General features: G+C 45.4%; 1 long non-coding RNA gene across 1 annotated transcript; it reads right to left on the bottom strand.

The window, feature by feature from the left end:
- Positions 1–11,968: 11,968 nt before the first annotated feature.
- On the bottom strand, positions 11,969–14,649 carry LOC310830308. Its single transcript, XR_014557569.1, has 3 exons — positions 14,597–14,649; positions 13,755–13,826; positions 11,969–13,084 (listed from the first exon to the last, which is right to left on the bottom strand). It is a non-coding gene; the product is annotated as an uncharacterized lncRNA (long non-coding RNA).
- Positions 14,650–16,051: the final 1,402 nt, after the last annotated feature.

Here is a 16,051-nt window from a genome sequence, read left to right as displayed (position 1 = left end):
AATAAGATAATAATAAGAAAATGTGGTAATAATTAAACTTAGATATCACAGTTTCCTTTATGTGTATTTATTGTTTTACTAATAAACCAATAAACTATAGGAACCAATCAGATTATGTGTGTGTGTGTGTGTGTGTGTGTGTAAATAAAGTATATGGTTTGTGTTGCCCCTGAATTTTGTATTCCAGTGGTACATAAAAAGGCTCCAGATTTAGGCAGATAGGCATGTTGGTCTGACACAGTCGAAATATATAATAAATAAAAAAAATGTCCAGTAGCACCTTAGAGACCAACTAAGTCCAGAAGCAACCCTGTTTCAGTTCTTCCAGGTTCGGCGTGGTGCGCAACCCGAAGCGTCTGTAACCTGAGGTGTGACTGTATTTACCCAGAAGTACCTTTTAATCGGACGCGGGTGGCGCTGTGGGTTAAACCACAGAGCCTAGGACTTGCCGATCAGAAGGTCGGCAGTTCGAATCCCTGGAATGGGGTGAGCTCCCGTTGCTCGGTCCCTGCTCCTGCCAACCTAGCAGTTCGAAAGCACGTCAGAGTGCAAGTAGATTCCGTGCGCTGCTCTGGTTCGCCAGCAGCGGCTTAGTCCTGCTGGCCACATGACCCGGAAGCTGTACGCCGGCTCCCTCGGCCAATAAAGCGAGATGAGCGCCGCAACCCCAGAGTCGGTCACGACTGGACCTAATGGCCAGGGGTCCCTTTACCTTTACCTTACCTATAAAAACAGAAAAATGTATTTTTAAAAATGAACATTAAATTGAATTTGATGAAACAAATTTTACTGTTTCAGATTCATTTTTTAAAATTGTCCTTGTTGCCTTTTAGATTTTAATGGGGTTTTTTAATCATTAGAGTAATGGTCATTATCATCCTATCAAGTTCTGTGTTTGGTCCCTGTGGTAGAGTTCTTTTAAATGGAAATACAGATGGTTCTGAAATATGCTGGCACAATTTAAGCTAAATCAGATATGGAAAACCCAGGGTGAAAATGAAAATATTTTCCACAACTTTAATTGCTGATGAAGGCTTACCCTTCCAAGGCTGCAGAAATTATTTACTACAATTTAGGAGAAAGGTAGTGTGGGTGAGAATGTATTTGATGTTACTGAACTAAAGAGAGGACGAGGGCTCTGCATTTCTTATCACTAAGTTCAATCAGCCAAAAACAATAAATAAGGTGTATTTATTTTTGCATCTACTGAACATATCCATTAAAGTAGATTTATCTGCATCATTTGCCTTAAATTGCAGTCATGCCCTACTTCGTTGCAATTGTGTATATTTTGTGGAATTATGTTATATTTTGTTTGGGGTGGCATTTTAATAGGAATTATGAGATGTGTGTGTGTGTCTGCGCACACACGTGTTTTAGACAGCCACTTCTGCTCCATCATGTTTCCATCAATTTTCAGCAATTTCTGGACTTTTACGGGATGATGGGGAAAATATTCATATTGCCTGAATGTTAATGAAAGAAACAAATACCGTATCTGAGAAGGCAAATTCACTCTAAACAACCCATTATTATATTTTACTCCATGAGCAAAATACCTTTATGGAAAAGTAAAAAATACTAAAATAAAGAATACTACACATTAAGGTTCTTTTAGTTTCAGCCAAGAACTACTCCATACAATTCTTTACTTCTGCTTTGAACAGCAGATACTCTCTGTGCCATATTACAAACTGATCTTCTGTACCCCTGAATTTCAAAAGAGGTTTGTGGGGTGTACATGGGATGGGACGGTCATCAGAGAGAAATGCCAACACTTCACTGTGTGCGTAAAAATAGTCCTGCAGTTCCTTGGTTCCAAGTCAGTGATGCCTGCAGAAGTATAACTGGATCCAAATGGACCAACTCTGTAAAATGTGGTCATTTTGTAGATATGTATTCAGTATGTCTCTATTTTTTGCCAGTATAATAAGCAGTGTTTGCTTTTTCAGTAGAAAAATATTATTATTTCAGATTGTTATAAGTTTGGGAGGAGGGAACCCCTGCTAAACCCAAGTGATTAATGAATATCAGAATCTAGCTCATATTTGGAGCACTAAATGGAAGTTTCCAGGCCAGTGGAAAATAGAGGTGAAGCTTCCTTTCCCAGCCAGTGCCTCACTGAGGCAATAACGTGACAAAAGGGGTTGACGGCAACATTGAGAGGAAGCCTTGGGCCTCTAGGAAAATGTGCCTCTAAATAGCGAGGCTTGGGATAGCAGATGGATGGGGCGGAGTTGCTTGGAGCAAGGAGAACCAAGGTGAGACCCATCTGGGAGGCTGGCTGGGAGGAGAGGGGGCTTGGACCCCAGGGCTGCCCTGCTGTGGGGAACAAGCCCCTCTTGAGATGACCAGGCCGCAAGATCGGGACTCTCTCCATTCAGACTGAAGGTGTAAATAGGTAAATATATCATATTTCTCCACCGAGTCTTAATTCTCACAGGAACACAGAGCTGGGTGAGCCCTGGAACCCCCTGGAGTCTTGCCACAGCTTATCAGAGATTGGGGGTGGCATGCAACTTTTGTAACAACACAATACAGCATATGTATCCCACTTCTCTCCCCCCCTCCGTCAATTATGTTCTGCCACAGATGTGGAAATTAAGGGTGTCTAACAGGGTTGCCACCTCTTAGGCCAATGGGTTCCAACCAGTGTGTTGTGGCCCCCTGGGGTGCCTTGAAGGATGGCCAGGGGTGTCGTGGGCAGCACTGGCTTCTGCCCCTCTTTCCTTCCCTCCCTCCTCTGTTCCCCTCTCGCGTCTCTTGCCTCCCCAAGGCTTGCACAGCTGTTTGCTGCAGCAGCCCTGGCTATGAGCGCTGCGGGCGAATGGTGCCTCTGGGAAGCACCTCTCTTTGGGGTGGGGCAGCAGCTGCCCAGAGGACTCCCAGGGAGAGAGGAGAGGAGAGGAGGCTGAGGGAACCCTCCACAAGGGAGGATGTTGGAAAAAGGGCGAGGGGCTGCCGGCTCTGCAGGCAAGGGGTGACATACCTGGGCTCCTGAACCCCACAGGGGAGCCACAGAAAGAATGTAGTTGGTCAAGGGAGCCCCTGACTCAAAAAGGTTGAAAACCTCGGCCCTTTTGGGGGGCCCAATATTTCTGGAGAGGGGGCTGCCCTCCAATGCTCCAATAGGGTGGAGGAGGCCAAGCCTGGGGCCGAGCTCAGTGCAGCTTCAGTGGTCACCTTCTCCTCCTCATCCTCTTGCTGACTGGATGCCCACCCACTCTGGGCACTCCCAACAAAATATAAAGACACAATGAGACATCACCCACTAACAGCTTCCCTATGCAGAGTTGTGTGGCCATCTATCAGGGATTCTTGAGCTGCAAATCCTCCAAATGCCCCAATTTTCCAGGGACATCCCTGATTTAGAGAAGCTGCCCCGGTTTCTGATTTGATCCTGGAATGTCCCACTTTTCCTTAGGGTGTCCCTATTTCCATTGGAGAAATGTTGGAAAAGATGGAGTTATCCAGCCCTCTTGCCATCTGAAGCCAATCCTGTACAGTATAGGGAAGGTTTTTTATTGTTTAATGTTTTATTATGTTTTTATATGTGTTGGAAGCTGCCCAGAGTGGCTGGGGAATCCTGAAGATGTCTGGGGTATAAATAGGAAAATGATCATTATGGAATGCAACGTCCCTATTTCCATTGGAGAAATTTTGGAGGGCATGTAGCTGTGACCCCTGCATTGCAGGGGGTTGGACTAGATGACCATTGGGATCTCTTCCAACTCTACAGTTCTATGATTCCCGTTTTGACCGCAGTTCTCATCTGCTACACTTTCACCTTTCAGTTTGGGCTGAGTTGCTGCCCCCTTTCAGCGTGGTGAAAAGAGGCCCCTTCCATTGAGGCAGTCCTGGCCAGTGGGAAGGGTGGCCCCAGTGGCGTAGGGTGGGTTGTCAGCACCCGGGGCAAGGCAAGTAATTTGCGCCCCCTAACCCGTGGATTTGTGCCCCCTAACCCTAACCCCCAGGTGTTGCTCCCGGTGCGGCTGCCCCCCTGCCCCCCCCCACGCTACGCCACTGGACGGCACTCCCTGTCTCCAGCCCTCTCCCACTCTGGAACTTGGCGTCTCCTTGGCAGGGGGGCCCTGCTTTACGGTCTGAGAACTGCTGTGTACACTTCTTGGCTTATGCTGCTGCTCCCTTGTGGAATGAGTTCTAAAATCCTCCCACCAGTGGATTTGCAGAGGACACGAGTATTCTATGTACACAATGCAGAAATGAAAGTTTTATGAAGCCATTTGGGTTGCTGGTTCAGCATAACTGAAACATTCAAAATGCTCTGTGGAAGCACATACTTTGTCACTGGTTATCTCTATGGCACAATCTCCCAAACTTGTACTTGATACAATGTATGTGGAGAGATGATTTCCAGAGCCCATGGGTAAAAAATTTACAGCTGAAAATAACGGCAATGGGAATCTCCCCATCCAAATTACTAGAACAGGACATAGTCCCAGCTAAAAGAACAGTAACCTGTAAGCTAGAGGAGATGGACTTACAGCAGAAAATGATCTTGGGCAATGGTACCTGCTCACCTCTAAATCTTGGTTTATTACCCCTCTTAAGGCTCCCAAACTATTTGAATTCCTTAACTTCCTCAGCTCATAGATATGCCTTTGTAAAGGCAAGATTCAACACCTTCCCATCGAACGTGCTGAGAAATAGATTCTCCAATGGACAGATATCGCTCTTATGTGATTGTAATTGTGGGGCACCGGAATCGTTGCATCACATAATTTTTGACTGTGCTTTTCACTTACCAGCCAGGAGCAAGTTTCTTGCTCAATATCTTAAGGGAATTGCCGATGATACGATTGAAGCCAAACTGAGATATCTACTAATTGATGATGACCCCCTAAAATCACTCATGGTTGCCAGATTCCTGATCAGCGTCCTATCCCTAAAGAAGAGAAACGGTCTCCTGTGTGATTCGGATAACCCCTTTAAACCATGACCTATGTTTTAGGTGATATCACCATTGTTTTAAACCATGATCTATGTTTTAGGCAATATCACCATTGATATCCTTGATTAATTTATGAGCAGAGGGCGATGTATAGGTTACAAATTTATTGTAATGTATGATGGTGGTTTTTGTTTTTGTTTTGCTTCGGTTACTGTTTGTCTTTTGTAAGTTTTGGCGATTTTAAATTTGGAGGTTTAAGTATAATATGTTGGTATGGGAAACTGTCGTGTAACGGGCCAATGGCCGTAATAAAGATCAATCCAATCAATCCAATCCAATCCTCCCACCAGTGGATTTGCAGAGGACACGAGTATTCTATGTACACAGTGTAGAAATGAAAGTTTTATGAAGCCATTCGGGTTGCTGGTTCAGCATAACTGAAACATTCAAAAGCAACAAAGTTTATGTCATGTGCTGCCAAAAAGTAAGAATCTTCTAGAAAAGTAATTGCACTTTCGCTGAAAATGCCGATTAAGGAAAAAACTCATTTTTCTCCTCTTTTTTAATGCACACATTATCAAAGTTAATTGTATCTACTATATATTTTGGAAGTTGTTTATCCCTTTGTCTTTTTTATGCATTTGGATACATCTTAAGGTATTGTCACCAGATTCTGCACGCTGGTTCCCAAGATTAAGAAGCCAGATGTTTTATCTATATTTGGATACAATTGGATGCTGTTTTTGAATAATAGAATTGCAGAGTTGGAAAGGACTTTACAAAACTGCACTGCCTCCCCCTTCTTAGCATTCTCTAGCAACAATGGCCCCTTTCTTCTAGCCTTAAATAATAGCTTTTCTCCTGTGCTTGTTTTACTACTACTATTATTATTATTATCATTATTGATTAAATTTGTATACTGCCCTTTACCCACAGGTCTCAGGGTGGTTCATGGGATATAATCACAATATAAAAACACAAAATACATAATACATAATCAAAATAGAAACAAAAACAACACAGTAGTGCCCTCCCATCTCATTTTAAATGGGCAATGGGTGTCAATCAGTCAAATGCCTGGTTAAAGAAGAGCACTTTTGCCCAGTGCCTGAAGGCATTCCACAGATGGGGAGCCACTGCAGAAAAGGCCCCGTTCTCATGTGGCCACCCTCCCGACCTCTGGAGGGGGAGGCATATGAAGAAGGAACTCCATTGGTGATCCCAGGGTCCAGGTAGGTTCACAGAAGAAGATGCTGTGGATACTAAGACCCAGAATGGTTTCTCAAAAACAATCTTATTAGAAAGATGGCCACCTGTCATGGATGCTTCCTACACTGCAGGGGTTAGACTAGATAACCCTTGGAGTCCCTTCCAAATCCACGATTCCATGATTCCCCTTAACTCCTGTTTGATTCCAAGTGCCAAAACAATTCAGGAACTTTGAAGTATGCAACTCCTGCCTTGGTTGATAAATTTTGATAAAATTTCACCGCTGGGGTTCTCCCAAGGACACCTACACTCTGATTTATGCAATTCAATGAGCCAGCGGCAAAGACAGATTCTCCAGCCACCACTGCAGAGAGTGAGTTTGGAAAGATGTGAAGCACCGGAGGCAGTGACCTTGCTATCAATGCTTCCATCTGCCTGTGGCCTCAGACAGCTCTGAAACTTTTGCCAGGCCCAGCCAACACTTACACACATCCTTTAATTCCATCACATTACTCATTGTCAAAGCAGATTGCCACTTATCACTGTCATTTTCCTGACATCTTGCCAAAGTCAAAATGTTTTTAACATAGTTATTCAAGCCAGTCTCTGCATTGTCAGAGTCAATAACTGTAGAGCATTTTTCTGCATGGTTTGAACAGGTTGGCTGCACAAACCTGGGAGATCGCTAAGTTTGCCCATGCATAATGCATGCGTAAAATCTGTGCACAATACACATCTGCCTTCTGTCTTGGTGCACAGGTGGCAAAGGTAACACCAAAGTAATTTTTCTGCCATTCACTCAGGTATATGTCACTGGGGCTGCTGGTCTGCATGACATACAGAGAAATGGACAAAAGTATATTTCAACAAAAGGGGGAAAGTTTGCCTTTCACATTAAGTTCAGACAAGGGAAGAGGCAGTCAAAATGACCCCTTATTTGTCCATCGTAATGTATTTGACAAATAATTCTGATATTTCAAATTACCGCAGCGTGCTTTACTTGGGGCTGCCCTTGAAAAGTGCTGAGAAGCTTCAACTGGCTCACAGAGCGGCAATCCCATTGCTGATTCCTGAGAGGGAGCAGGCAACTCCCTTGCCAGGACAACTTTGGAGGGGCCTTTCTTGTGACCCCACCACCCTCCCAGGCATGCTGGGGGTGGGGCATGCAGGAGAGGGCCTTCTTGGTGGTGGCTGCTCCCAGGCAATTTTGGAACTGCTTCCCAAGAGAAGCGAGATGGGCTCCCCCTTTGTTTTCTTTCTGCCAGCAGGTGAAGACTTTCTTGTTATAACGGGGAACTGAGTGCTGTATATACACGCTTTATGTAACCATAAAGCACCAATGCAGCAGCAAGCAAAGGCTGTAGCAGCTCAGTCAGCTGCTTGTGGCTGGAAAGCCAGACAGGATGTTTGTGACTGTTGCCATGGGAACAAAGGGGCAGTCCATTCTGTACTGAGCACCGGATGTTAGCTCAGTGTGTGTGTCATATGACCCGTACTGGAAGTACATGGGTGGAGTTTATTCTTACTGCTGTTGAGTGCAGACATGTTTCTCTGTACTGATGTAAGAGACAGAAATAAAGGATGTAAATAGCTTTCTGTCTGCTTCTTTCCCCTCCCTGGGGATACCAAAGGGGAGAGAGAAGGAACGGTGTGTTCTTCTCACACTTCTGGGAAGAATCGCCGAGACCTTGCCTGCTTATCTGCCGGGAGTAGCAGCGGGGAGGTCGACAAGGAATATCTGCCGGTGCCTACGTCGTGGCACATTCCTCTGACCCAGGCAGAATTCCAACAGAGGTAGAAGAGGATGGTTTCTTCGATCCATGGGAGTCTGCAACAATAGTAGCAGAGCTGCTGTTTTCATCGCTCCATGGAAGTCTGCAATGAGAGGTTGATCCTCTGCACCTACAGCCTACAGCCAGAAGCTGACCAGATGAAGTGACAGCCAAGCCACGGAGCCCAAGGTATGAGATTTTCGGGCTTAAAAGAGTGAACGCAGATTGAGTTATTCTCTGGTTCACGGGAGCATCGTTTGGGAAAAACAGCTCCGAGTGGGAAGAGGCTTGCATTCCAGAGATTCTTGTGGTTTCCTGTACAAGAAAGGAATGCACAGTTGCTAAGCAACGCTCGTCAGTGAAGTGGAAAATTACTGTAAGGCCGTGCATGAGAGAGGCGAAAACAATGGAATGTTTTGGCTACAGTATCTCATGAACTGTTGGAAAGGGACTTTCCAAAGCAGCTAGCGTTCAGAGCTGCCAGGTGGCAAGAGCGTAAACAACCAGCTATTGGATTTAGCAGGTTTGAGAGTGAGTTTTAATGCAAGGACTCAAAATGGATGGCAAGAAAGGGGGAGCCCTGCCTAGCCCACCCCTTTTAACTAATGACAATTATTCATCTTGGTCTATTAAGATGAAGGCTCTGCTGCAGAATCAGAGACTGTTTGGGGTGATTGAGAACCCCATTCCTGCAGCACCAACACGTGCTTGGGAGTCACAGAATGTGAGAGCCAGGACGGCTATAATTCTGTGTGTTTCAGATTCCCAGCTTGTGCATATACAGGATTTACAATACGCACGAGAGGTTTGGGACATTTTGCGAAGGACACATCAGAGAGATGCAGGTTCTTCAGCGTTGCTGTATTTTGAGAAGCTGACCAATCGGAGGCTTGCGCCTGATGGAGATGTTCAAGCGCACCTGACGGAAATGAAATATCTGCGGCAACAGATGGTGGAACACAATTTCCGTTTGCAGGAGGAAGTGTTTTGCTTCATGGTGATAAACAGCCTGAATCGGACTTACAAAACCGTTGCCAGTCAGCTTGGGTCCCTTCCAGCGAACGATTTGACCGCGGAGAGGGTCTATGCCGTGATTCTTAATGAACATGACAGACTAGCCGCACTGGAAGTGAAAGACAGGGGGAGGGAAGAACGGAGTTCTAACACCCCCACTGCTGTTGCTACTGGAGAAAATGCTGTAGCGCTAAACGTTGTCCGATGTTACAATTGTGGCCAGACTGGGCATATTCAGCGGAACTGCAAGAGGCCATGTCAGCAGAAAGGAGCCAAGGTGAGCTCCACAAAGTCTGAGGCGTCAGGCAAAGGTCATACCATCTCAAAGGCGAAGACTGCAAAGGCTTTGATGTCGCTAAAAGCCACACTAGAAGCGGGGAACTTCTTCGTCATCGATACTGGAGCCACCGTTCATATGTCTCCACACAGAGGACTATTTTCGACGTTTAAGAAGCAAAGCTTCGCTGTGCAACAAGCCAACGGTCAGAAGTTGGAAGCAACCGGGATTGGAACTGTGTATCTTGAAAGTCTGAACTTGACTATAAACGATGTTTACTTGGTTCCAGAGTTGAAGTTCAATCTGCTGAGCGTTTCACAGATTGCTAAGAAGGGACTAAAACTGTCCTATGATGCTGATAGCTGCGAGATCTACAAAGATGGAGAGTTGTATCTTTCTGCCAAAGAGAAAGATGGACTGTATTTGTTGACTTTTGATCAAAGTGATTACATGGAATGTAATTCTTGTGATTCTAACGTGATTTCTTTTGCAGGTCTGGCCAAGAAGGACGCCAAGCAGGTGACCTCGAGGGTCGACAGAGCATTTCAGCGGGTGTATGCTGATGTGATTGGTCCTCTAGCACCATCTAGAGGCAATGCAAAATATTACCTTGTGTGTGTGGATTCTTTCACAAATTATGTCTGGATTTATGTTTTGGAGAAACCAAAAGAAGCCTTAGAAAGGTTTGAAGAGTTTTGTGACAAGGTTAAAAATATGCATGATGCTAATATTGCTTGTCTTTGTACAGATGAGATGCTGCTTTTTCTTTTACAGGATTTCCAGAGGTTCCTGCAGAAGAAAGGGATAAGACACAAGATTGCTAGTTCCGAAGAATCGTGGAACAGATGTGTCTGTGTTAGGGTGAACAAAGAATTGCAAAAGGGAATGCATGCGCAATTGCTTAGTTCGCATCTGTCAAATGAATTCTGGGCGGAGTCACTATTGTCATACACTTATACGTGGTTGAGAAAGGTTTCAAAAGAGGTATTCAAATAAAGAATGCCAGAGGCATTTTTGTGGGTTATGAAAAGGGTCTCTACAGAGCAATTTTGTCTGAATCTGGTCAGGTGATTCTCACAAAATTTCTAGAGAGCTCCTGAACAGGAGAGAGTGATTGTTCACACATCTTCCACTGGAGATGATTCTGATGATTCAGATGATGATGATGATGATGATGTTGATGATCTTATTGAGTTCAGTAGTACTGATGATGACAGTGATAGCTCAGGGAGCTCAGTTGTAACAGTCATTGAGAGGAAATCTCACATAATGACTAGACCCTCAGAAGGGGAGGATGAACCACTGATTAAGCTTAGTACTGGTTCTCCAGAGAGTTCAGAGGCTGAACCAGAAAGCAGAGAAGAGCAGCACCTCTTACGTAGGTCTGAGAGAGCAACGAAGGGTGTACCACCAAAGAGGTATTCAAAGGAGTTTGCAAACCTAGCTATTGCATGTGTTGCTGTTGTAAACGACCAAGGGCAAATTGAAGCTGTGTCTAAGTCAGAGACAAAGGCACAACAGAGAGTTGTTAACCAAGGTAATGCAGAAGCACTCATTCCTTGGAAGTCACAACCAGAGAGGTACATTGGTTAAACCAGTGGTGGGTAGTTCCAAGGGTGGAACTGAAACAACAGGGGAGTGTTATAAGTATAACAACTGTTTGTTTTCTTCTCTGGATGACGCTTTGCTCGCAGCACACATTGATACTTTAGGGCAGGGGTCTGCAACCTTTAAGACAAAAAGAGCCACTTGGACCCGTTTCCAAAAAAACAACAACAACTGGGAGCCGCAAAAACATTGCAACATTTAAAACAAATATAACACTGTATATATTGTTTCTTGCCTTAATGCTGTATATACAGGATCGTGCAGTCAGCTGTCAATCTCAAGAAAAAAGGACAAATAGCTAATTAAAATATTTAATTTACAACCAGGTAACCAGGTTAATGGGACTTTTGCTCCTGAACCTCAGTGCTCAGTGTCTGCACATCAGGGCTGTAAGACGTCACCTTCATTTTCACACAGGCTTGCAAGCTGTCATCTGTGAGGCGTGATCGGTGTTTGTTTTTAATATAGTTCATGTTGGAGAAGACCTGCTCACATACATATGTGGAACCGAAGATCGACAGGACTCCAAATGCATACTTTTTCATGTTTATATAAGTGTTGGGGATGGCATTCCATGTTTCGAATACAAGTTTGTCCTGTTTGGGAAGGTTTTCAATATCACTCCATTTATGATTCTGAGCCAGAATGGCCTTCTGACGGGCAACATCCTCAAGAGTAGCGGTCAAGCATTTGAACTTGGACACCCATATATCTTTGTCGGCTATATCGGCCAGTTCCAGCTCAAGATCAGGTTGACTTACACCTGGAAATGCAGTCATATTCAATAGGGATGGATCGATCGCCAGGGGAGTGACAGGGAAGGATAATGTGTTTTTTTCCTCTCTGAACCCACAGAATCGTTTCCCAAACGAGCTTTGCATTGCGGTGATTGCAGACTTGAAATATCCCAAATTTATCGTATCATGACTTTGTTTGAACTCTCTCAAAGAGGGAAAGTGAGACAGTGTACCTCTCTGGAAATCTTTGACAAACACTGTCAACTTGCGCTCGAATGCCAAAACCTCCTCCAGCATGTGCAGGGCTGTGCCTCCTTTCCCCTGAAGGGTTGTATTTAGCGTGTTTAGATGGGCTGTCATGTCTACCATAAAATGTAATTTTTCCAGCCACTCTGGCTGTTCCAGCTCAGCAAAGGCCAGGAAGGCTGTTCCAGCTCTTTGCTGGCCAGGAAGGTTTTTACTTCTTCCAAACATGTGACAAAGCGTTTTAGCACCTCGCCTCTGGACAACCACCGGACCTTGTTGTGGAGCAGGAGGTCCGAATATGTGCTTTCCACCTCATCCAATAGCAAACGAAACTGGCAGTGGTTTAAACCCTTTGCCATTATCTTATTAACAATCTGAATGACCACATCCATCACTTTTGTGCATTCGGGGGGAAATGTTTGAGCACACAATGCCTCTTGGTGCAGGATGCAATGAAATGACAGCAGCGTTCTACCCAGTGCCTTCTGCAGTAGAGCCACAAAGCCCTTCTGTGCTCCTCTCATGCTCGGTGCCCCATCAGTAGCCACTGAGACCAGGTGGTTGGTGTTTATTTTTTTTAGCACTTAAAAAGTCCAGGACAGCCTTACAGATATCCTCACCCCTTGTTTGGTCTTTTAGTGGTATCAGCTCAATCAGTTCTTCCTGTGGCCCAGAAGAGTTCACATATCGGCAGAACAGCGCTATTTGTTCAATATCACCTTTATCTTTGGACTCATCACAGGCGATGGAGTACGCCACAGCTGAATTAATGTCTTGAATTTGCTGTTTGCTAATGTTTTCTGCCATTTTTAGGGTTCTGTCTTTAACAGTCTTCGCAGACAGAGGCATGTCTTTGATTTTCTGCACAATTTCATTCTTGTTTTTGAAGTCCATGTATAGATGTTCCGAAACCTTAAGGAATGCTTCTTTTATATACTCTCCATCTGTGAACGGCTTCCCATGCTTGACTATTTCCTGAGCGGCTACAAAACTAGCATATGTTGTGGAATTTGCAGACTTCACCCAATTCTTGAAATTATTTTTGCTCCTATCAACCTTCCTCATAAGTTCTGCAACGGCTTTTCGTCTCTCATCTCCATCTGGATATTTTTCTGCAAAGGCTGCGTGTTTATTCTGGAAATGTCTTGCAATATTTGACTTTTTGTTGTTTGCAAATTTCTCACCACATATTAAGCATACTGGTAAACCAGTCTTGTCAGTAGAGAATGCAAATGATTCTGTCCATGTATCATTAAACATTCTGTTTTCTTCAGAAATTTTTCTTTTCTTGCCTTTATCCATGGCTGGCCTACCGGGGGTCCAAAACAGGGACGTAATTAGAAATCAGAGGGCTCCATAGCAAAATTTGCTATGCCCGATGTCAGGGAACTGACATCAGAGTGAGAGGCGAAGGGGAGGCTCCCAGATTCTGCAGGCAAAGGACCCAGCACCAGGGGGAGAAGCAGCTTGGTAGAGGGGGGAGGAAATCAGCGCAACACCAGGGATAAAGGGGGGCAGATGGGGGAAGCGGAGAGAGAGCTCCGGGATTCTTCTCTGTACATCAGTGAGTAGAACCCTCCACTAGCCACGCCCTCCCTGCGCAGAAGACTCCCGCGCAGTGAGAGGAGGAGGCGACTGGGAGTCAGACAGCTTCTATGCTGGAAGAGGTTTAAGAAATGCCCACAGACGGATTCTGCTAGCGACTGAGACAGCTACGCGGAGATGGGCTGTGCAGTCAGAACGGTTTTAAAAGGCAATTAAACCTAGAGAGGCGGCAGTTTACGCACGAGTAACTCAGACCCATTACACATGCCCCAAAGTGTACCATAAATCATAATCAGTGCCTGATGTAAATAATAATTAATAATGAGGCATTCGTCATTATAAAAATACCTTTTTTGACACTTTTTATTATTTCTTTGTTTGACCCCTCAGAATTACTCCTCCTCATAGAAATAAACATTAAATTAACAAGTTACCTTTTTTTGAGTGTGTGTTCTTCACTCCCCTTCAAAACAGTGACCAGTGTATATGGCCCCTTTCAATGCAGCCTGCTTACAAAGGCGGGAAAGACCAGCAATAAGCTGTTGCATAACGTTCCCCAAGGAAAGCGTTAGCTATTCATAGAATCATAGAATCATAGAGTTGGAAGAGACCACAAGGGCCATCGAGTCCAACCCCCTGCCAAGCAGGAAACACCATCAGAGCACTCCTGAGATATGGTTGCCAAGCCTCTGCTTAAAGACCTCCAAAGAAGGAGACTCCACCACACTCCTTGGCAGCAATTCACCAAACTTTCACCAAACTTTCCCCTGCTTAAGTTTAAAAAGGGGCTTCAAGCAACTAAAAAGGGGCTTCAGGCAACTAACTCCACGTGGAATTCCACGCGACCGCGACTTGCTATGCCCAATAATCAATGCCACAAAATGCCACAGAAAATTAACCAGGGCCCCAGTAAACCATAAATCATAATCAGTGCCTGATGCAAATAATAATTAATAATGAGGGCCCAATGTCATCCTCGTCATTATAAAAATAATCCCTCTCTTCGCGCCGCCCAGCCTCCCAAGAAAAAACCCCCACCTCAAACAGTCACAAAGCACAAATTCCACACGACCGCAACTTGCTATGCCCAATAATCAATGCCCCAAAATGCCATAGAAAATTAATCAGGGCCCCAGTGTACCATAAATCATAATCAGTGGCTGATGTAAATAATTAATAATGAGGCATTCGTCATTATAAAAATACCTTTTTTATTATTCATTTGTTTGACCCCTCAGAATTACTCCTCCTCATAGAAATAAAATTAACAAGTTACCTTTTTTTGAGTGTGTGTTCTTCACTCCCCTTCAAAACAGTGACCAGTGTATACGGCCCCTTTCAATGCAGCCTGCTTTCCCCAAGGAAAGAACAATTCACCAAACTTCCCCCTGCTTAAGTTTAAAAAGGGGCTTCAGGCAACTAACTCCTCCGCCTCCTCCCCTCGCCTCGCCTCCTCCCCTCGCCTCCACTCCTCGCCTCCTCCCCTCGCCTCCTCCCCTCGCCTCCACTCCTCGCCTCCTCCCCTCGCCTCCTCCCCTCGCCTCCGCCCCTCGCCTCCTCCCCTTGCCTCCTCGCCTCCTCCCCTCGCCTCCTCCCCTCCCCTCGCCTCCACTCCTCGCCTCCACTCCTCGCCTCCTCCCCTCGCCTCCTCCCCTCGCCTCCTCCCCTCGCCTCCACCCCTCGCCTCCTCCCCTCGCCTCCTCCCCTCGCCTCCTCCCCTCGCCTCCGCCCCTCGCTTCCTCCCCTCGCCTCCTCCCCTCGCCTCCGCTCCTCGCCTCCTCCCATCGCCTCCTCCCCGGAGCCGCAGCAAAGGCTTTAAAGAGCCACATGCGGCTCTGGAGCCGCAGGTTGCCGACCCCCGCTTTAGGGGGAGTATGTTACCATAAAGCACCAATGCAGCAGCAAGCAAAGGCTGTAGCAGCTCAGTCAGCTGCTTGTGGCTGGAAAGCCAGACAGGATGTTTGTGACTGTTGCCATGGGAACAAAGGGGCAGTCCATTCTGTACTGAGCACCGGATGTTAGTGTCATATGACCCGTACTGGAAGTACATGGGTGGAGTTTATTCTTACTGCTGTTGAGTGCAGACATGTTTCTCTGTACTGATGTAAGAGACAGAAATAAAGGATGTAAATAGCTTTCTGTCTGCTTCTTTCCCCTCCCTGGGGATACCAAAGGGGAGAGAGAAGAAACGGTGTGTTCTTCTCACACATCTGGGAAGAATCGCCGAGACCTCGCCTGCTTATCTGCCGGGAGTAGCAGTGGGGAGGTCGACAAGGAATATCTGCCGGTGCCTACGCTGTGGCACATTCCTCTGACCCAGGCAGAATTCCAACAATATACACATATATACATATATATAGTTTTAATTCTTTCAATGTTTAATTGTTTTTAATGCTCCCCCCATGTTTTTAGCTGTTGTTTTTAGCTGTCTTGAGTCCCTATTAGGGAAAAAGGTGGGGAATGAATGAATGATGTGCAGCAAGCTCACAACTTACACACATTTAGTTTGTGTGCATTCAGCTTTACTTGCATGGCTAAAAATGTAAAATTAAATTTATATTAAACTAAAAGGGCTCCAGTTTCCAGGAAAAATGACTTTGGCAATCCCACTCATTAAACCTGATGTGTTTCCACTATACGTGAATCTGGTTTTGTATGTTATCTCTGGAACGTAACTCCTGTGTAAGTTGTGGGTTTCCTCAGTCCCAAAGTGAAGCTCCTGTTGGTCTCA

This window comes from Podarcis gaigeae (assembly GCF_964106915.1).
Source record: "Podarcis gaigeae genome assembly, chromosome: 13".
NCBI lineage: Eukaryota > Metazoa > Chordata > Lepidosauria > Squamata > Lacertidae > Podarcis > Podarcis gaigeae.
This window is presented reverse-complemented; position numbering and strand designations above follow the sequence as displayed.